The sequence below is a fragment of the Mustela erminea genome, chromosome 1 (genome assembly GCF_009829155.1).
Source record: "Mustela erminea isolate mMusErm1 chromosome 1, mMusErm1.Pri, whole genome shotgun sequence".
Classification (NCBI taxonomy): domain Eukaryota; kingdom Metazoa; phylum Chordata; class Mammalia; order Carnivora; family Mustelidae; genus Mustela; species Mustela erminea.
This window is the reverse complement of record NC_045614.1, coordinates 207,673,449-207,695,445: the sequence shown is the minus strand read 5'-3', so window position 1 is coordinate 207,695,445 and position 21,997 is coordinate 207,673,449.

Sequence of the window (21,997 nt, the reverse complement as noted above, 5' to 3'; positions counted from 1 at the left end):
TAAGAAGAGTGAAATTCACTTTTTTCCTCTCCGGAAATTCCTCGTCCCTTTCTTTTCCCAGGAGCCTCTTTGAGCAAATCCAGCCTTGCCAATCATCTCCCTCGAGCCGGCTCCTTGCCAGCACCTCCCCGATCATCGCAGATCATTCTGTCCTGGAGCCGTGATGCTTCTTCGGCTGGAGACGTCGCTCCAGCCCGAGCTGCCTTCCTTCGTGCAAACCCGGGACTCTTCGGATTCTTCTCGGGTTATGTAACTGCAATTTCCACAGGCTCTCTCCTAAGACGTTCATAATGCAATACCTTCACGCTTACCTAACTCTAGTCGCTCAGATGAGTTCGAACATATAGAAGCTGAAATGAAAAATATCACCCACCTGAGACTTCAGGCTCCCCGTTTCGGGGTCAGCCATGGCTCCCCTTCCACGGATGCAGGAAAAAAAAAAAGAAAGAAAGGAAAAAAAAAAAGAAACCTGTCGTGTCAACAAACAAAATGCTTGGCAAAGAACTGAAATTTCCTCACCACACTCCTGACATTTCAGTAAGCCTTGCCCAGCACACCCTCCCACCCTCTGCGTGAAAGAGTCTGAGAGCTGCAGAAATTACAGGGCAAGGAGCTGCGTGTTTCCTTACTTCCTCTCACGTCAAGGAGCCTGGAGAAGGGTGCTGAAGCGTGCCTGGATCACTTATGGTCAAAAAAAATTAAAAATAAAAATACTGAACTTGGATTTGAAGGGTCCCAAGGAGGTGGAAAGCCCAGGAGGTATACAGATCAGCTCTGTAAGGGCGCTGGTTCGTAGTGTAGCCCACAGTCCCTGGGAGCGAGGTAAATTTCAATCAATTGAAATTACATAAAAGGTTCTTCTGTCACGGAAATCGCATTTGAAGGGCTCAAGGGCCCCATGTAGTGGCTACGGTATTGGATAGCGCAGACAGAGAACGTGTCTGTCCTCGCGGAAAGTTCTTTGCCGCAGCTCTGACGTAAATGCTAAGTCCTATTTACAAGGAATACCACAATGTGAAGTTCCTCCTGCTGAAATGACTGTTGGGAAAGCGGGAGTGAACTTTGGTGACTGCCAGAAGCATGATTTTTCTCTAGAGACAAAAGAATGAAAGGCAGAGAGAAGAAAGGAGTCACAGTCAGACGGTTACCAGTGAGTCACAGTCAGACGGTGACCAGTGCTAAGGAGTGTCCCTGCAGATCAGAGAGATCAAGAGACCCCACGGTGTTTCCAGCCCAAGAAAGCCAGTGGCTAGAGGCCAACTTGTTTGAAGTCCTGTCGGGAGGTGGCACTCACTCTCCCATCTGAAAAGGTGGCTTCGAATGTCTCTGTGTCACCCTACAGACTAGGGTCGTGGGTCACGTGTCTCGTAGGCGTTTGATGTGGTGTTTTAAAAGACCCAATATGAAAGAGGAGAATGATGTCAACTTTATTTATTTTTTCTAAAGATTTTATTTACTTATTTGACAGAGAAAGCAAGAGCAGGAACACAAGCAGAGGGAGTGAGAGCTTGAGAAGGAGGCCTCCTGCCGAGCGCAGAGCCTGATGTAGGGCTCGATCCCAGGACCCTGAGACCATGACCTGAGCCAAAGGCAGACGCTTAACAACTAAACCACCCAGGCACTCCTGATGTCACCTTTAGACAGCACCTAACCCCTATTCACGTAGTACTTCCTTTTCTTTCTTTCTTTCCTTTTTTTTTTTTTCTTAAGATTTTATTTATTTATTTGAGAGGGAGAGCGAACACAGGAGCAGGGGAGAGGGAAAGGAGAACTGAGCAGGGAGCCCAACTCCAGGACTGGGACCCGATGCCAGGCCCAGGATCAGGACCGGAGCAAAGGTAGAACCTTAACCAGTTGAGCCCCCCAGGCAGCCCCCAGGGCTTCCTTTTCTTCAGAGCATCTTGGATGCCTGCCTGCATTCACCCGCTAGGGAACAGGCTGCACCTGCCTAAGCCTGTTGGGACAGAAAGCCCAGGGGTCTGCAATCCCAACAAGGCAGCGGTATTTGGATTCTGGGGCTTATGACAATGAAAGCACGTCCATGTTCTTGGCTTCTCTGCTTCCCAGGCTGTGTCTCCGGGTTTTAAAACCATTGCTCCGTTCAATAAGACTTTATTCTTTTCTCCACGGTCGCGTAGAAAGCGCCCAGCGTGCATTCTACCACCGCGTGGATTTTTCAAGACCTCTTAACAGCCATCCTGCAGGAGTAGCCCTGACTTCTGGGCTTTACAAAACATCTGAAGCAAATCAAATCAGCTTTGCAGACTCCTCACTCCGGCCACCCTGTGTGGTGGGCTGGCCAAAGTGTGGAATTACCCAAAAAAGATCTGGAAGCCAGCAGGACCGCTCACGGGAGTGAGACCCGACCATTCATGAAATCCTAGCCAAGGGCGGTTACCAAGAAGGCAGGTATTGTACTGACTGCTTAGCAACAATGGCCTGGCTAACTGTATCCAGGAGATCCACAGACTGCCAGGCTGCCTGAGGCTGGTTATTGTCCCTGCCGAAACCCACCTGTAAATCCTGCTGCCCTAACTCTGCCCAGGAGAGGGACGGTGATGGCGCTGGAGCCCAGGCTGGGATATGGGTATCCTCCCGCCCGCCTGGGCTCTGCTCCTGCTGACTTCCCCTGCCCGCCTCTCCCTGCGCTGTCACTCACCCTCTCACCAGAATGAGGAGCAGGGGAACGTCTCTGCACCCACATTCGGGAGCTGGCGTGCTCGTTCACCACCGACTCCCACGGATCCCCCAAGAAGGCTGTGTGCATGCTCGTGTGTGCACACACAGACACGGACACGGACATGCACACACGACCTTCACACACACGCATTCACACTCACACATACGACATACACCCTTCCCACACACACACACACAGCCACATATACACCCACTCACCCCACACATGGACAACATATGATACACACACAGAAAACACATACACTCACATACATACCACATGCACATATACACATATATGTACTTCTGAGAGTTCAGCCCTCATCAGAGCGCTTTTGCCTGGACACCCAGGAGGGTGGGAGCTACTGGCCTGAGCTCAGTGTGGAGAGAGGCCCGTGGTTTTTGCTGTACCGGCCACATGAGCCCAGCTCTCATTAAGATACATCATATCTGTGGCTAGAACATCTTATGGTCTGTGATGTTGCAGCTCTGGTATAGACAAGGCTGATGGCATCTGCAGAGAGAGATCTGCGGAGAGGCCAACAAGCAGAGAAGAGGCAGGGAGGAGGAACGCAAAGCCCTCTAAGGGGAGGGCAACCACCTACTTCAGAAACTGACCCACCAGCCAACCGCTAACCGGCCTGGGCCCCGGGCTGCTGTGTGGTCCCACTGACCCCAGCGTCAGGCCCTGCGGCCCCTGTTGTTCCAGTGAGAGCCTCGTGCTGAAACCCACAGGCGTCCAGCTCTTTCCAAGGAACTGAGAAGAAATAACGGATGATGGAACAGCAGAAATGTGATTTTTTTTTAATTTTTTTAAATTTTTAAATTTTTTTTAATTTTTAAATTTTACATTTTTAAATTTAAAAAAAATTTTTTTTTTAGCTGGTGCTAACCAGCTAATAATATCGGGTTTTCGGGGTTTGCTACACACACTCGAAGCTTCTGCAGACATGAGCTAATTAACCTGAACTCGGAGGTGGGTGCACATAGGAACTGTTAACACTTGAGCTTTGCAGATCCCCTCTTGTAGCAACATGTCACACCTCTTGTGGCAACACGCCAGGTAATTGCTAACCACACACTGGGTCTAAAATACCCGGATTTAAACCAACAGCACTGGGACCTCTGAGCCATCCATGCATCTGCAAGAGCTTTCTCCCTCTCCCCACCCCCCACCCAGATCGGGGCTATCATGCATTCTTCTAGTCTCCAGCACCACTCAGCTATCTTCCTCCTCTGCAAAGCCTTCCCCAGCTGTGCTTGCCAGCAAAGGGATCCTTCGGATCCTTCTCTTTAGGGACCAGATCTCCCGGTTGGCCTGGGGCTGTCTCCATTTCAGCACTGAAAGGGCTACATGTAAGGAAACCCCTTAATCCTGGGCTATCGGAGACCATCGGCCACCCTGAGTCTCTCACAGCCCTACAGGATCGGTAGCATGTGATTTGGCTCTTAATCATACTGTACACCGTTTAGCAATATAACCCACTGACATAGACTAAGTCTGTCCCAAGATAATAAACTACTCAAGTCAAGGGTCTTCTATTAATCCCCTCGGTATGCCTAATCTAGGCACCAAGAATTGCCCGTTGACTTCATCTCTTTTAATACCAGGTCTCTGCTTTGACACAGTTCAAAATAAGACCCCTAAAAGTTTTTCCCCTCTAAAGACAGGATGAGATTTCCCATCAGATGGTGACTTGAGCCCTGATCGTCAAGGCTGAAGGTCCAGACTGAGAAGGACCTAGGGGTTTTGCCCTGATTAGTAGGATAGCCCTCAGTGGCCAACCTTTCTCAGTCAGTCCCTATAAGTTTTATGTAATACAGATTTCCAGAGCCTCTTCCTCAAACTTTGGATTCAGGACTGCAGCTCCCCAGATGGTTCTTGATTCCACCAGCCCTTGAGAAACAAGAGTTGAAACTCCTTAATTGAACCCAGGTGGGACTAGCTGTGGGTTGCTGATCAAAAAAGACCACTTACAGTGAAAATCCACATTAAAAAGGAAAACACTTAAACACTTCAGCTTACTTTAAAATATGTAAATGTCCGTTCCTTCCTCTATTTTTTTGATGAATGCCTACAGCCTTTCTTGGGTATGGGTTTGCTGATTGGATGGCTTCATTATTTTTCTTGTATAAATCACGTCCATACATTTCTAGTTTTGACTTCTTTAAAATAGAACGAGACTATAAAGATACTGGTGAAGTGTTCTGAGTGTGGAATCCTTCCAGATCCTTGCAATGGTTTTTCAAATCTCCTTACAGTTGTCGCAGCCATATCAAATTAAGCAAAACTTTTAAGCAACTCACATTCGTTGAGTCTCATGGCAGTACGCAACTCAGTTCTCAGAGACATAACTCCAAGAGGTAGGTTATATCTTTTTGCACAGAATGTGAGTTACATGAAACAAGAAATCTTTGTTGCTTTGTTCACCAGTTTATTCTGGGCATGAAGAACAGAGGCTGGCACATTGCAAGTATTCAATTTGTTTTTAAAAAGATGATGCATGGGTGGCTCAGTCAGTTAGGTGTCTGTCTTTGGCTCAGGTTATGATCCCAGGGTTCTGGGATCGAGTCCCACATCAGGTTCTTTGATCAGCAGGGAGCCTGCTTTTCCCTCTGCCTGCTTGTGTGCTCTCTCTGTGTCAAATAAATTTTAAAAATCTTAAAAAATGTATAATAATAACATTGAGGTACATATGGCCCTTCTTTTCATGACATCTGTATCTTTGGGGTAAATACCCAGTAGTGCAATTGCAGGGTCATAGGAAGCTCTATTTTTAATTTCTTAAGGAATCTCCACACCGTTTTCCAAAGTGGTTGCACCAACTTGCATTCCCACCAACAGTGTAAGAGGGTTCCCCTTTCTCCACATCCTCTCCAACATTTGTCATTTACTGTCTTGTTGATTTTGGTCATTCTAACTGGTGTAAGGTGGTATCTCAATGTGGTTTTGATTTGAATTTCCCTGATGGCTAATGATGATAAACTTTTTTTCATGTGTCTGTTAGCCATCTGTATGTCTTAGCAGCAATGGCCACAACTGCCAAACTGTGGAAAGAGCCAAGATGCCCTTGAACAGACGAATGGATAAAGAAGATATGGTCCATATATACAATGGAATATTATGCCTCCATCAGAAAGGAGGAATACCCAACTTTTGTATCAACATGGATGGGACTGGAGGAGATTATGCTGAGTGAAATAAGCAGAGCAAGTCAATTATCATATGGTTTCACTTCCTTGTGGAGCATAAGGAATAACATGGAGGACATTAGGAGAAGGAGAGGAGAAGTGAACTGGGAGAAATCAGAGGGGGAGATGAACCATGAGAGACTGTAGACCCTGAGAAACAAACTGAGGGTTTTGGAGGGGAAGCAGGTGGGGGGGTTGGGTGAGCCTGATGGTGGGTATTAAGGAGGGCACATATTGCATGGAGCACTGGGTGTGGTGCATAAACAATGAATCTTGGAACACTGAAAAAATAAAATTAAATTTTAAAAACCTTAAAAATATATATATATATATAGTATTATTATTATTATTTTTAAAGACGCATGACAGGACACCTAGGTGGCTCAGTCAGTTGGGCATCTGACTCTCGGTTTCAGCTCAGGTTATGATCTCAGTGTTGTGGGATCAAGCCCTGTGTTGGGCTCTGTGCTCAGTGTGGAGTCTTCTTGAGATTCTCTCCTTTTCCCTCTGCCCCGCTCCCCACTCGTTCTCTCTCTCTTTCTCAAATAAATAAATCTTTTTTTAAAAGATGGTAACATAATATTTAATTAGACTAATTAATTACAGTAATAGCACAACCAGCATAAAAAGGCTCCAAAGCTAACACATGAGACTCAGTAGGCACAGTAGATAAATCAGCAAGTGGGCGAGAGAGTAGTCAACCAGCTGTGAACATGTAGCTTGCCCTGAGCATTGACTTGTGTGTGTTTTGGAGGTTATGGTAATGTCCATTGAACTGGGGAGTCCATTAAATGAAGACTTGTAATGACACCCCTTGCTCTTCTGGAAAAATAAGAAGCCTAAGTCAATTGAGGGCTGAGAGAGAGCCGAAGGAAGGAGTCACATAGAATTTCAGTGATTTTTGGTTGTCAAGAAGCTCTTCTTCCCCAGAAATCATACAATATCTTTCAAACTGTTTGAAATAACTAGGGGCTGCTGTGGTTCCCAACTGGGAGTAGACATCCTACTACTGTTTTAAGAGGAAAATATCCACCTGCTACTTATGTTCATGCCCTTCTTGGCCAACCAGGCATTGGAATAAAGTCCTTTGAAACCACATCTAGAATGTTGTCAGAGAGTGAGACTGTCTTGTGCAGATCCTAGGGTTACATCAGCCATGCCGATTCCTCCAACGAGGAATAACTGCTTCCCTGAGGCTAGAATGGCAGCGAGTTCTGGATGTGTGTGTTGCCCTGGCAGGAAGGTTGAGGTGGGAGCAGCAGCGGAAGTACCAAAGGAGCAGTGACTGAAGGCATCGAAGTCTTGGGTCAGCCACAGGAGCCACGCATCTGGGCGGGCTGTGGTTCCACACTCTCCCCTGTGTGGTGTAGTTGTAGGCACCCTACCCCCATCTTCATTTTCTGGCTCCAGGCCTAGTTCTTGAAGTCTCCAGAAGTTTCCATGAGATATACCTGCTTTAACTTGCCACAAATTCCTTTTCTGCTTAAATCCACCAGTCATTCTGTCTTGCACACAGCTGAGAATACTAACTGATTCAGCACATATGAGACTGATCATCAAATGCCCATTCTATAACCTGACCCAGGTCTCAGTCCCAAGGCCCATGACTCGATGGCCTTGAATTAACCTGTCTTTCTCCCTTCTTTCCGTTTTCACATTTCAGCCACCTGTCTCAATGCTGATCCTTGCCTCTGCTGGGCCCCTTTGGCCAATCCTTACAGAGGTTCATCCAATTCCAGGGCCCCAGGGCACCTGGAAAAATAGGACTTTTAGACTCTGACAACTTGGGTAAAAATAGGGATTGTATTTGGCTTAAAAAAAGGCTCACCAAGTCTTACTACTGTGCTTCTAAGTTTCCACCAAATGTCCTCCCTTTCTGGCATTTGCTGTTTTTGTTCTTTCTTTCACTCTTGTTTTACCCCATTATCTGATGACCTGGCTTGATGCCTACAGTTCTTGCTACTGAAAAGTGCCTAGTCATCCCTCCTCTTACCTGTGCTAGCATCCAAACACTTCTCAGGGCCCTCCACACTGGTGCTCTCCTACCTAGGTGGTTATACATTTCCAGGGCCCCAAACGATAGCCTCAATCTTTCCTACTGGGCCAGAGGTTATTTGACCCAAGGTGGTCAGGTTTTGCTCCCCTGATTTGAGCAGAATTGCTCAATTAGGGATTCTGAGGCTCGACCATGAGTCCCACGGATCTTCCCATTTCTCCAAGCAGACTTGAAGTCCTCGTGCAAACAGGACTTCTGGTAACCTTCTAGAATCCCCGTGTCTTCAGAAGGGTGGGCAGGTGAGCCTAGATTATGACTCTCACATGCACTGAGACAATCAGTACAGTCTGTGGGGAGGCAAATTGTCCTGTTCATAGCACCCAGGACCATTCTGGTCTTAGCACTGACAGTCCAGCCTCCTAGAAAAATCTTAGTCTCTGGAAATCCAGGACAACTGGTCACCCTAGCAATCAGCCAACGTGAAATCAAGAATGTCCACAAGCTGAGGTCGACCACAGGTTAAGGCAAAAATGATTCAATGCCCTTAATGTTGGCACAAAGCAGTCTTCTTTCTTGGTATCTACACACAGAGCATCTTTTTAGACCTGCAAAAATGCTAAAGAAATTATGTTCCCTCTCTGTCATAGCTTGAAGACATTCACAGAAGTCCCGGAGCCTGCTTTCTTCCAGCCGACTGACTACTTAGTGAAGCATTCCTTGCTTAACTGCTTCCATCTTCCCTCTTTTCATCATTTTAGCTGATCTCTCCTGAACCTCTGCCAATTTATCCGCATCTTCTTGATACCGCGGCACTCCGGATTGAACAGCAGGCGCATTTATGTAGGCTTTCACCTCCTCGTCTCATTATGTGCCCCAGGCAGCAAATGCAGCAAAACCATGTAAGCATCTTATCCAATTATTGTAATTGCTTTCAAGACACACGCACACAGAGACAGATATACTCTGTTAGTCAAGAGAATTAAACACCTTCCGAAGGTCAAAAAGCCACATCCCTTTGGGTTAGAAAATGCAGGGCAATGATCTTGGGGAAAATGATGAGCATGGGGGTACGGAGGGCAGCGGATGGAGCTGCGAAGTTCTTGCTAGCGATCTCTCTCTGACCCCACCAGCTTGGAGCCTTTGGAGAAGGCAGTCCACCAGCCTGGCTCTCCGTTTCCTTATGAATAAAAACTAGGGGGTTAGACAGGTCATCACAAAAGTCCTTCCCATCACTGCTATTTGGGGAAAGGCAAAGTCTGCCGCAGGGTCGCACCTCACACAGGGGCTCTCAGTGGGAATGGGGCTGAATTCGAATCACCTGCAGCACTTTCGCGACGTGCACCTGCTTCTCCAGCTGGCCTCCTGCTGACCCTCCAGGGCACCAGGACATTTGGAGACCTTATGAAAGCTTGTCTAGTGATTACGATGGCAACTGTGGTAGGAAATTGTCCCCCTTCTAAGTCCCTGGAACCTGTGAATATGTTAGGTTTCAGGGAAAAGAGGAATTGAGGTTGCATTTAGAATTAAGATTCCTCACCAGCTGACCTGAAGATAAAGGATACTGGATTAGCCAGGAGAATGACAGGGATTCTTACCAGTGGAAGGGGGTGACAGAAGAGGAGGGTGGGCAGTCTAAGGTCTAAGGTGAGGATTCCACCTGCCATCGCTGGCTTTGGAGATGGCAAAAGGCCACAAGCCAAGAACGTGGACAGCTTCTGGAAACTGGAAGAGGGAAGAAACAGATTTCCTCCCAGGGCCTCCAGAAGGAGCAGAACCCTGCTGACACCGTGATTTGAACCCAGTGCGACCCATTTGGAATCTCTGACCTTCAGAAATAGAAGATAATGATCTGTAGTGTCTCAAGCCACTAAACGTGTGGTAATTTTGCGACAACAGCAACAGGAAACCAATGCAGTGACCTCAGGGGCCAATGTGGAACACATACGCTCACTCTCACATGCAATCCCTTACACTGTTTCACACACAGCCTCACATACTCCTGTGGCCGCACTCCCGCACATACCCTCGCTCAGCCATACTCTCTGACACACACACTCAGGTACACTCACACACGTACACTGACACATACTCTCATGCATGTCAGCTCACACACATGCACCCTCACTCTCCAGATGCACACCCTCACACACGTACACTTGCTCCCCAAACACACCCTCACATATACAGCGACACTCACTTCCCAGATGCACACACTCACACACGTACACTCAGTCCACCAAAACACACACTCATGTACTGTCACACACATTCACATACACACATGCACACTCACTCAGACCTACACACGCACTCACATGCCTTTAAGAACTAATTCATTCAGGGTTCCTAGGTGGCTCAGTGAGTTAAAGCCTCCGCCTTGGGCTCAGGTCATGGTCTCAGGGTCCTGGGATCAAGCCCCGCATCAGGCTCTCTGCTCAGCAGGGAGCCTGCTTCCTCCTCTCTCTCTGCCTGCCTCTCTGCCTGCTTGTGATCTCTCTCTGTCAAATAAATAAATAAAATCTTTAAAAAAAAAAAAAAAAAGAACTAATTCATTCAACAGTCCAGGGCTGTATGGGGTAATATCTACGGACTTTTTATCATTCCCAAGAAAAAACTTTAACTCTCCTGACTGTACCAACAAAGAATTTACAATGAAACTAGCCAGGGAATGTGAGGGGAGCTTCTGACAACCCCAACTTCAGCCAGGCTCACCCGTGGCCTCCCTCGTCACAGTGCAGTGGTGACTCCACGCAGCCCTGCCTTCTCCCACTGCAGAATCTCTCCTTCCCAGGCCTTGCCCATCTCCCTCCCACTGGACGCAGAAAACTCTCAGACCATGAGGATAGCCAGGCCGGAAAACCACTCTCCGTGTTCCTTTCCTTCCTTTTTTTTAAAGGCTTTATTTATTTATTGGTCAGAGAGAGCAAGCATATGCTTGTGCAGGGAAAAGCAGGGGGAGCTTCAGGCAGAGGAAGAGGGAGAAGCAGGTTCCCCATGGAGCAGGGAACCAGACACAGGGCTTGATCCCAGGACCCTGAGATCACGATCTGAGCCCAAGGCAGAAGCTTAACTAACTGAGCCACGCAGACACCCCTCTGTTCCTTTCCTTTCGGTCAGTGTCTCTCCCCTCCTCCAAGACTCACTGGAAATGCTCTTCCTGATACCAACATCTGATTTTGTTTTCTTGCCTCAAAACTCCCTGAGGCATCTAGTGTACAATTTTGTACTGTAGGTGGTGGCGCTTACTAGGGTCGGTGGCAGCTGATCTGATGGGAAAAATACTGGGCAGGGAGTCAAGAGGCTTAGGGGCAAGTCCCGGCTTATCCTGCTATTTTGTGGTCACTTAATTACAAAATATGTCACTCTCCACAAAGTAACTTAGGCCGCTGGCCTCGAAACCCTGCTTGAAACGCTTCCTCAATATTAGTGAGTTTTCATTCACTGGGAATGTTCCGTGTCCCCCAGAAATTAAAAAGCTCCTTCAAGGCATGAGTTGAGCTTCTATTTATTTTTATTCACCCCCACACCTAGAAAAATGTGCCGTACCCCGTGGGCGTGCAGTAAATGTGGATTAGCTGATGGCTGGCTTCAAATGAAGAAAGCATGATTTGGTTCAAACTTTGTGAGTCGTGAACTACTGGGGGGAGAAACTGCTCTCCAGGCATGTGTTTGGGTCTTCTTCCTATCACCAGTGACATTGTGGGAATCTGTCTAAATGTATAAAATGTTTTCCAAACAAAAATATATGCGTATAAATAGATTATTTCATTTTATTTTTTAAAAATATTTATTTATTTGAGAGAAAAAAAGAGCACGTGATCATGGTGGGGAGGGGCAGAGGAAGAGGAAGGGGGAAAGCAGACTCCACACTGAGTGCAGAGCCAGATAATGGTAAAAATAGGGCCCACAGGTGCCTTCAACCGCATGGACATCAGTGGCTCCTCCCTGGTACCTGAACCAGAGCGATGGCTCTCCCAGGTGACATCATTCTAAAAAATCTGTGCTTTTTGGGGTCATCTGGGTGGCTCATTCAGCTAGGTATCTGCCTTCAGCTCAGGTCATGATCTCGGGGTCCTGGGATCGAGCCCCGCATCAGGCTCCCTGCTCAAGGGGGGCCTACTTCTCCCTTCCCCTCTGCGGCTCCCCTCCACTCATGCTCTCTCTCGCTCTCCCTCTCTCAAATAAATAAAATAAGTAAATAAAATATTTATTTTTAAATCTGTGCTTTTGACAATGTGTGCACTTGAAAAGAGTGTTAGTGGGTCAGACTAAATCAGTGGCCACTATTCAAAAAAAAAAATTGAACACTAAACACACACACTCACCTGTACGCACCCCACCCCAGCTCTACTTTTCACACAAGGACACCGAATCATGCCTCTGTCTCGGCCCATTCAGGCTGCTATGACAAAATACCATAAGCTAGGTGGCTTATAAACAACAGAAATTTATTTCTCACAGTACCGGAGGCTGGAAGTCCAAGACGAAGGTGAGGGCCAATTCAGCGTCTGCTTCCTAGAGAGAGGTCTTTTCATTATAACCTCATATGGCGGGGAGAGGGAGAGATCTCTGGGGTGTCTTTTATAAGGGCACTAATTCCACTCAAGGGGGCTTCACCCTTGTGACTCATCACTTCCCAAAGGCCCCACCTCCTAATGTCATTCCACTGGGGTTAGGTTTCAGCATATGAACTTGGGGAGAACCCAAACATTGAGTCCGCTGCAGCCTCCAACCTCCTCTTCCACAGAGATAAGAAAAGCAACCCTTTGTCCATAGCAGTGGACCATCTTTACACCAAATATTTGAGTCATCTACCTTACTGTTCTGAAATGAAATCCATACATAGCACGGCCAAACCACATGCATCTAAATGCTCGTGTGTGACTACAATAGAAGACATCAGTGGGTATCACGTCCTTGCCTTCCCTGGAAAACTCTGGTAACAGGACAATTACAACTGCAGACTAAAATGGGGGTGTTGCATTGGCAACTCAAATCCCAAGAGCACCGTTGCCCTTAGCAACGTTCCCAGAAAACGGAATGCCATGTTGTTTCAATGTATATGGTTGTTACCCAACGGGGTTCATTATATATTAAAAGTTTATAGAAATAATAAAATAGAGAGTGGAGTGTGGGTCGAGGATTAGATCACTATCAATGCATGTTTCACTTACATGAATGACCAACAAGACACTCAAAAGTAAGGCAGGCCGGGGGCCACCTCTTCATTGTGCGAGAAAACTCCACACACTGGGATGACTAGCCATCCAGGCTCCCACCTGTAATTACTCTGACTGCAAAACCTGTCCCACAAAGATCTGAAGACATTGGAACCCATGCAGAATGGTATCGCCGCTATGGAAAACAATAAGGTGGTTCCTTAAAAAAATTAAACATGGTGGGACGTGTGGGTGATTCGGTAGTTAAGCATCCTACTCTTGATTTTGGCTCAGGTCATGATCTCAGGGCCATGAGATTGAGCCCTGTCTTAGGCTCTGCACAGAGTATGGGGCCTACTTAACATTCTTTCTCTCTCTCCTCTGCCCCTTGCCCCCCACCTTCCCACATACACATGCACATTCCTGCTCTTTAAAACAAACAAACAAACAAACAAACAAAAAATACTAAACATGGAAATACCGTATTTCCAGCAATTTTACTTCTGAGTATATACCCAAAAGAATTGAAAGTAGAGTCTCAGATCCTTGTACAGTCATGTTTATAGCAGCATCATTAATAATAACCGGAAAGTAGAAAGAACCCAAGTGTCCACCAACAGATAAATGGATAAAAAAATAAGCTACATACATACACTGGAATATTGTTCAGGCTTAGAAAGGAAGGAAATTCTGACACATGCTACAACATGGGTAAACCTTAAAGAGATTATACTAAGGGAAATAAGCCATTCACAGAGGGGCAAATACTATATAATTCCACTTACGTGAGCTGTCTAAGTGTAGTCACATTCATAGAAACATAAAATCAAATGGTGATTACCAAGGGCTGTGGAAGTAGAACAGGGAGTTAATGTGTCATGGATACAAAGCTTCAGTTTGAGATGATGAAAAGTTTTGGGGAAAGCTCAACAATGGGAATGCCAGTGAACTGTCACTTAACAATGGCAAAATAGTAAATTGCATGGTGTGTATATTTTACCACCAAAAAACCCCACAAAAACTGGAAGAGTTGAAAACAGGACAAAAAAAAATCAACACCACCGAAAAACACGCTTCACAGGGCACCTGGGTGACTCAGTCATTAAGCGGCTGCCTATGGCTCAAGTCATGATCCCAGAGTCCTGGGATCGAGTCCCACATCAGGCTTCCTGCTCTGCAGGCCCACTTTTCCCTCCCCCTCTCCCCGGCGTGTGTTCCCTTTCTCACTGTGTCTCTCTCTGTCAAATAAATAAATTAAATCTCAAAAAAAAAAAAAAAAACACGCTTCACAGACTTCCAAAATACTCCAGTGGAACTGCCCGATTAAGCATTACTGCATGAATATGTTCCTTAAAACAAGAGGCCCAATCCTGTACTTGGAATGGGGAGTGATGAGAGAAGTGTGAAGTAGAACATCTCAGGGATGCCATATTGGTTTTATCTCAAGTGCCACTGGAAGTGGCTGGAGGGCTGTGTTGAGAAAGCATTTAATGTGACCTTTGAAGTCAGTAAGGAAGAACAGAACAATCCATCAGCAGTGTCTTCCACGGGCAAGAGAGGAGGGAAGGATGGCCCATGGGCCACCTGTGCCTAGAAATGTAAATCCTCTTACTCCAGACATCTTTCTCCTATGACTGAAGCCTAAAATAAAAAAAGCTTTCTAGCAGTAAAAAAGAAAATGCAATGGACATACCAAGCTTTATTTTCCCACATTTCACAAAATGTTTCAGAGTTTAGAGCAAAGAGGAAAACATTGGGTTCAAATACTCAAATACTCAAAATATATTTCACTGAATGAGAGAGACTTCCTGTGACAAAGAAATTTTAAAAAAATGGAACTGCTTAGGAGACACATAGAGTATGGTTTGTGGAGCAGTCTGGAGGAATTTACACACAGGAAGCTCCCAAATTCAAGAATTGAATAAAATTCTTGTATTTATTAACTTTGCCCATGTTTTCCTTCTATGCATAGTCTGCCCTCTGGTGACATTAGCAAGCAGCAAACTCATCTGGGATTGAATTGACTGAGGGAAAAGGAGCAGAGTCAGGTTGCCGCCCCGAGACCTCCTGATAATGGAGGAAAAATAATAATGCTGGGGTTGCTAGTGGGCATGACAGGGATGATGATGATGGTGGTTGTGGCTGACAGCGGTGGTGGCGGAGGTGATAATGGTGGTGGTGGAGGTGGTAGTCATGATAATGATGGTGGTAGTGATACAGATGATGGTGATGGTGGTGGTGATGATGGTTGTGGTGATGGTGGCAGCGCTGGGGGGGCGGTGATGGTGATGGTGGAGGTGATGGTGGTGATGGTGGTGATGGTGGAGGTGATGGCAGTGGTGATGGTGGAGCTGATGATGGTGGTGATGGTGAAGACGGTGATGGTGGTGGTAATGGTGATGATGGTGATGGTGGAGGTGATGTGATTGTGGTGGTGATGGTGATGATGTCAGTAGTGGAAATGGTGGTAGTGATGGTGATGATGATGATGGTGGTGGTGATGGTGATGGTGGTGGTGGTAGTGATGACAATGATGGTGGTAATGGTGGCTGTGATGATGGTGATGGTGCTGGTAATGATGGTGATAGTGAAGTTGATAGAGGTGGTGGTGATGGTGGTAATGGTGATGGTGGTGAAGGTGGTGGTAATGGTGATGGTGGTGATGATGATGACGGTGGAGGTGATGTGGTGGTGGTAGTGGTGGTGTTGGCGTCAGACATATGTAATACATATGTAACCCTTCCCTATGCCTGGCTTTGCTACAAATGCTTTACATGCATTCCTTAATTTAATCTACGGGGCAGTTACTTTTATGATCCCCACTTAAATGTGAGGAAACTGAAGCACAGAAAGGGTATGCTGTTTGCCCAAAGTAACACAGCCAAGAAAGAAATGGAGAGGCCACCAACATCCTGCTCTAAAGTATTGACTAAACAAATTTTCCTAAATAGGAACAAGAGTTCTATTTGGAGTTTCATTAAGATTCTTTTTCAAAGGAAAGAGATAGCCTGGTAAGTGAAGGCTATCCGTCATTCACACATGTGCATCAAACATTACTCCAAATAGTTGGGAGTTCTCCCTGAAGGTGGGAACAGAGGAGTGGCACTGGAAAAGAGGTGTGGGGGGAGCGAGTCGCTATAGTTGAGAAGGCTTGTCTCTAGCAGCTGGCTAGAAAGCAGACACACTTGAGTCAGGAATAGGATGTCTGAAAGTGGGGGAGTTGCAGGCACGAGGCTTATGCGCCTCATGAATTTCCCAGGAGACTGCCAGTGGCATGTATGGCCTTGATTAATTCTTCTCAGACTCTCTTGGATTCACTCCTTAAATGGCTGGTTATAGCACTTCCCCAAGACCACGCATTGGTTCAACTGTCCCCGTAGATCACTGCCATGGTCATTTCATCCACCTAGTAATATCTGCAGCAGCCTCCCCCTAAAACCAAAACATGCATTTAGGAATAGGCTTAGAGGATTTTATGTTTTCACATCCTGAGCTTTAACCAAAGGAAGAGGGGACAGGGTTGGGAGGAAGGAGAAGCCGATGCAGGGAGACTGGCCCTGATTTTACTTATCATGACTTCCTCAACAACTGGCAGGGCAGAGATGCTCAGTAAGTGTTTGCTGATAAGTAACTAAAGGGATGAATACATGAACAATACCAGGGATATTTCTGCTAAACATTGGTGACGTCACTGCCAGCACCCGCTAGCTTCCCTAAGTAACTCATTTGTAGCCATATTTGGCCTGGATTCTCCCCCAGATTCTGAAGTCACTGCATCTCTGAGCGGATGACAATAGGAAGGATTTGTGGATGACATCTCAGTTACAAAAAAGCATATGCTTTTGCGTGGATACGGTTAATAGAATTATGTCAGGAGTTGGGATTTGAATATGCATGCTTTATTAAGGACGTGCTGTGCTTTGTAAGTGATAATCAGCTAATGGTGAGTATTTCACAGAGTTGAAGTAGGGTGGGTTTGAAAAAGAGGGAGTGGCTCACCATGTTTGATTGGGGGGATCAGGGGTGGCTTCCTGGAGGAGATGGTATTTAAGCTGAGAATCAGATGCATCAAAGGAGACAGCCATGAGAGCATGGGGAGCCCGCGTGCACAGTGGCCACAGCATGGAAAGAAAGCGGTGGCGTGGGATGTAGGAAGGAGTGTATGAAAGATGAGTCTGCAGAGGCAGGAAAGGTGTGACCAGGTGGGTCCTACAAAGCCAGGGAAGGGTCTTGGCTTTTGTTTTCACGCACAGTGAAGAAGTCTGTAAGGGAAAGTAGGGGATTAAGCAGGGGAGTGGAACTGATGTGATTTAAGAGAAAAACACTTGCTGCGTTTGAGGAATAGGCTGAAAAGAACGAGAGAGGGACCAGGGAGACCATGAAGGAGGCTCCTGGCAGAAGTCCAGACCAGCCAGCGCAGGGACTCCTGCTAGACTGGAAGCAGAGAGGGCGGGGAGAGACGGGCAGAGTCTCAGCAGGAGAGTAGGCAGGACCTCCTTTAGATTAGAGCAACAGGAAAAAACAGAATCAAGGATTGGATTTTTGGCCTGAGCAGTTGGGTGAATACTGGGGCCACTTACGGAAGTAAGGGAAACCAGGGCTGGCGTGATTGGGTTTGTTTCGTTCTGTATTGTCAGAAACGGGGTAGGGAGTGGATCGAGCGTTCGGTCTCAGTTTCATTAATTACGAAATGCCTATTCCGCATTGGGGAGGAACTCCACGCAGGGCATTAGGGATGCAGACGGGCTGAAATTCTAGAGAGGAAGGGCAGAGCATGTCCCTGCAAGGGGGCATCATGGTACGGCTGTGCCGCATCTCATGGCTCACAGAGCACCTGACTCCTCAATTTCCCAGCAATCTCATGGGGTCGTTATTATTTCTCGTTGAACTGATTAATAACTACATTTCGCTTGTGTATCTCCTTAGAGTTGCTACAACACTTCCCCACAGGCTGTCTCTGCCCCCATTTTGCTCCTTTCAAGGCCACAAGGAAACAGAAAGACGTGGGCGATGGCGGCCAGGAGCGCAGGAATCACACCTGTTGAAACGTACACCTGCAGAAGCACACAGAAGATGACATAAGCTTTGTACACCTGGACTTGTGGGGCTGTTCAAAAGCAGTTCAAATTTTTGTTATGTACATAAGAGCCCTCTGCTGTTCAGACTGGGTTTATCCATCTGCTGAGATTTTTTTTTTTTTTTTAAAGATTTTATTTATTTGTCAGAGAGAGAGAGCGCACAAGCAGGGGGAGTCGGGGAGAGAAGCAGGCGGAATTTGATCCCAGAATGCTGGGATCATGACCTGAGCTGAAGGCAGTGAAGCCACCCAGGTGCCCCTATCCATCCGCTGAGATTTTTTTCAGCTGATTGCAGCAAAGTTCTCTTTTTTATCAAATGTTCTTGGGCTAGAAATCCCACAGGCGGACCATCAACGCTTTTTGGCATGGATTAATTCATCATCACCGATAATAGCTCCATATTAGAGAACCTGACAGTTTAAGGTTCAAAAAAAGAAACATTGAACGAGAAACAAAGCGCTTTTATGTTTGAGACCGACCTTCAGTAATGGGATAGTTTAAAAATTGTTGTGAAATCTTGTCATATGCCATACCCATTCATGGAGACAAGAGCAGCTGAATGGCTCCTACAAGGAGGTAGAGGCATAAAAGGGAGGGGACTGAACTGGTCCTTAATGACACAGCAGTGGCCCAAACAAGCGTGAGGAGTTTGCCAGATGGAGCGAATACCCCGAAGCCGAGAGAATCCTAGCCGGTAGAGCGGGGACATAGAGCTGGAGGACTGTCCCAGCAGGGCTGGCTGCGGCTCTACAGCACCTGCCACGTGGGGACCCCAGAAGGCTCACTAAGTGGTTGGTGAGCTGCATGAGCGGGGGTGAGCTTTGAAGGAGGCTTTTTTGGAAGCCTTGTGTAGGGTGTTCAGAGGAGGGAAGGAACAGGACAAAGGATGGCCATGTAGGCGGCTCTTCCGAACATCATGAAAGAAAATCACCGGGGCTGGTGACTTTCGGCAAAGCTGGTGATCACGGAAAGGAGAAAACAGAATAAAATTGAGAGGAAGGAAGGAAAAGAGAGAAGAGACGTCTGGGGGAACGGAGGCAACGCTGCATGAACTATGACACGGAAGATCTGGAAAAGAAGTTCCTTTTTTTTTTTTTTTTCTTTCTTAAAAGATTTTATTTATTTATTTGAGAGAGAAACAGTGAGAGAGAGCATGAGCGAGGAGAAGGTCAGAGAGCAAAGCAGACTCCCCATGGAGCTGGGAGCCTGATGCGGGACTCGATCCCGGGACTCCGGGATCATGACCTGAGCCGAAGGCAGTCGTCCAACCAACTGAGCCACCCAGGCGTCCCAATAAGTTCCATTTTTATTGATAATAAAACAACCACCAAAGTATTTTGTACTTCTCAGGGCTGCCTCTATACACTCCATCTCCTTACGGCTAATGCCAACTGGCTTACAGACCTGGGCTCACACCTGCCCCTCGGCTTAGGACCCACGCTAACCGTGGACGAGGGATATCTGAGTGGCAGCTGAGAGCAGTACACAATACGGGGGTATCTGAAAATGTGCGAGAGCACTTTTGGCAGGTGCAATGACTGACATTTGGGGGCGGGAACCAGGGAAGCTAAGCATCCTGCAATATTCGGGAAAGTTCCACACAACGCAGGATCGAACCACCCATAACCCAGTAGACCATCATTGAGGAACCTTGCTGCCGTCTGTCCCCTGGTCCCAGCTTGATAAACAGGCATCTGCTGTGTTCCCTATATTATTTCCAACAAGACTGGATACAACCAGAGACCCCTAAACACAAGACTCCAAACGCCAAATTCCTGCAGGAAAGCCCTCGGTATTCTTCCTCCGATGCTCAGATCACCACCTTCTGTCCCCGTGTTTTGAGAACTCAGAGAGCGCCCATGTAGCCGCAGTTGGCAGCCGAGAGAGGCAGAGAAAGAGCCCAGACTTCCTCCCGGCCTGTCAAGAATTTCACAAGCCACCGAGGAATAAAAGGCTGGCCCTCCTTAGACCAGACTGGATTTACGTACATCAGATTATAAACCAGCACTATGTGCTCCATACAAGCCAGAAGACTGGAGTTTCAGAGAAACTACCTAAACAGGAGGGAAGAATAGATACACCCTCATCAGGTATTTCCCAGAGCGGGTTCCTTGGAGCACTGATTCAGTGAAATAGCAAATATCGTGACTGGCGGGAAAAGGTGCTGGGGTCAAATAAGTTTGGCAATTGCCGAAATTAATCAGGTTTCTTTACTCCAGGGCATCTTAGATCGTCTGATAGCTGAGAACTATTGTAATTCTCTGCGAGTGGGTTCTACTCTTCAGCATTGGCTTGGTTTACTTGAACATGGCACACACACTTTCTTTCTTTTTTTTAAACAGCAGGTTTCACGGTCCTGGAGTTGCATGGTATGTACTTGGGAAAGGCCATTGGAATCAGAGTCCCAGCTACGGGAAGGCGAGTGCGGGAAAGCTGGGAATGTGCATGAAAGAGTGAGATGAATGGCACCGCGGGAGGTCAGGGGAAAGCTAGGCGGGAAATGAGTAATGTTGAGACGCTTACATCAGACCATCTCGGTTCAAGGACCACCTCTCCCACCTACGGGCCACATGAACTTGAACAGGACCTTTTGCTCACACGTGACACATAGATAAGCTGTTGTTAGGATGGGGTCTAGTAATACAATAAATATAAAGCACTTAGGGCAGTTCCTGGCACAAAGTGATGTTATTGTCTATGAACATTACAGAGCTGGAGGCCAGACGGTGAAGGGTCTTTAAGTCGAACTGAGCAGCGTAAGTGCTACGTGACAGATGAAGTCCCATAAAAGTTTATATTTTTGTACAGCTGACCTTCGAACAACACAGGTATGAACTGCACAGGTCCACTTATACACAGATTTTTTTTCGATAAATAACAAAATAGTACCATGAAAGTGTTCTCTTCCTTAGGATTTTCTGAATGACCATCTCTTCCCTCTGGCTTACTTTATTGGAGGAAAACAGTATATAACCAGAGACTGCACAAAATATGTGTCAGTCAACTGTTTTTGCTATCCATGGGTCTTTTGGTCAACATTAGGCTATTAGCTGTTACACCTCAGGGGAGTCAAAAGTTATACTGGATGGGAGTACCTGGGTGGCCTCATAGTTGGACGTCTGACTCTTAGTTTCTGCTCAGGTCATGATCTCAGGGTTGTAAGATCCAACCGAGAGCCAAGCCCCACTCTGGGCTCCACGCTATACAAGAAGTCTGCCCGAGAGTCTCTCCCTCTGCCCGCCCCCCTCCACACTCATGAAATTTCTCTCACATAAATGTTTACCCCCCCCCAAAAAAAAACCTTATACTGGATTTTCAACTGTGCAGGGGATCGGTACCCCTAACCCTGCATTGGTCATAGGGGTGCCTGGGTGGCTCAGTTGGTTAAGCATCTGACTCTTGATTTCAGCTCAGGCCCTGATCTCAGAGTCATGGGATTGAGCCCCCACATCAGGCTCCTGCACTTAGCAGAATCTACTTCTCTCCATCACCTTCTGTCCTTTCTGCTCATGCTCACTCTCTTTCTCTCTCTCAATTAAATAAATAAATCTTTTTTTAAAGAGGTAGATTCTAGGGGCCCCTGGGTGGCTCAGTGGGTTAAGACGCTGCCTTCGGCTCAGGTCGTGTTCTCAGGGTCTTGGGATCAAGTCCCGCATCGGGCTCTCTGCTCAGCAGGGAGCCTGCTTCCCTCTCTCTCTCTCTGCCTGCCTCTCCATCTACTTGGGATTTCTGTCAAATAAATAAATAAAATCTTTAAAAAAAAAAAAGAGGTAGATTCTATATTTTTCTATGACAAACTATTTCATTCAAAACAAAGGGTATATGTAGGCATGTGTATGTTATGTAGTCGATGCCCCTTAAGGACCCATGACCCAGCTAAAGGAATTGACCAT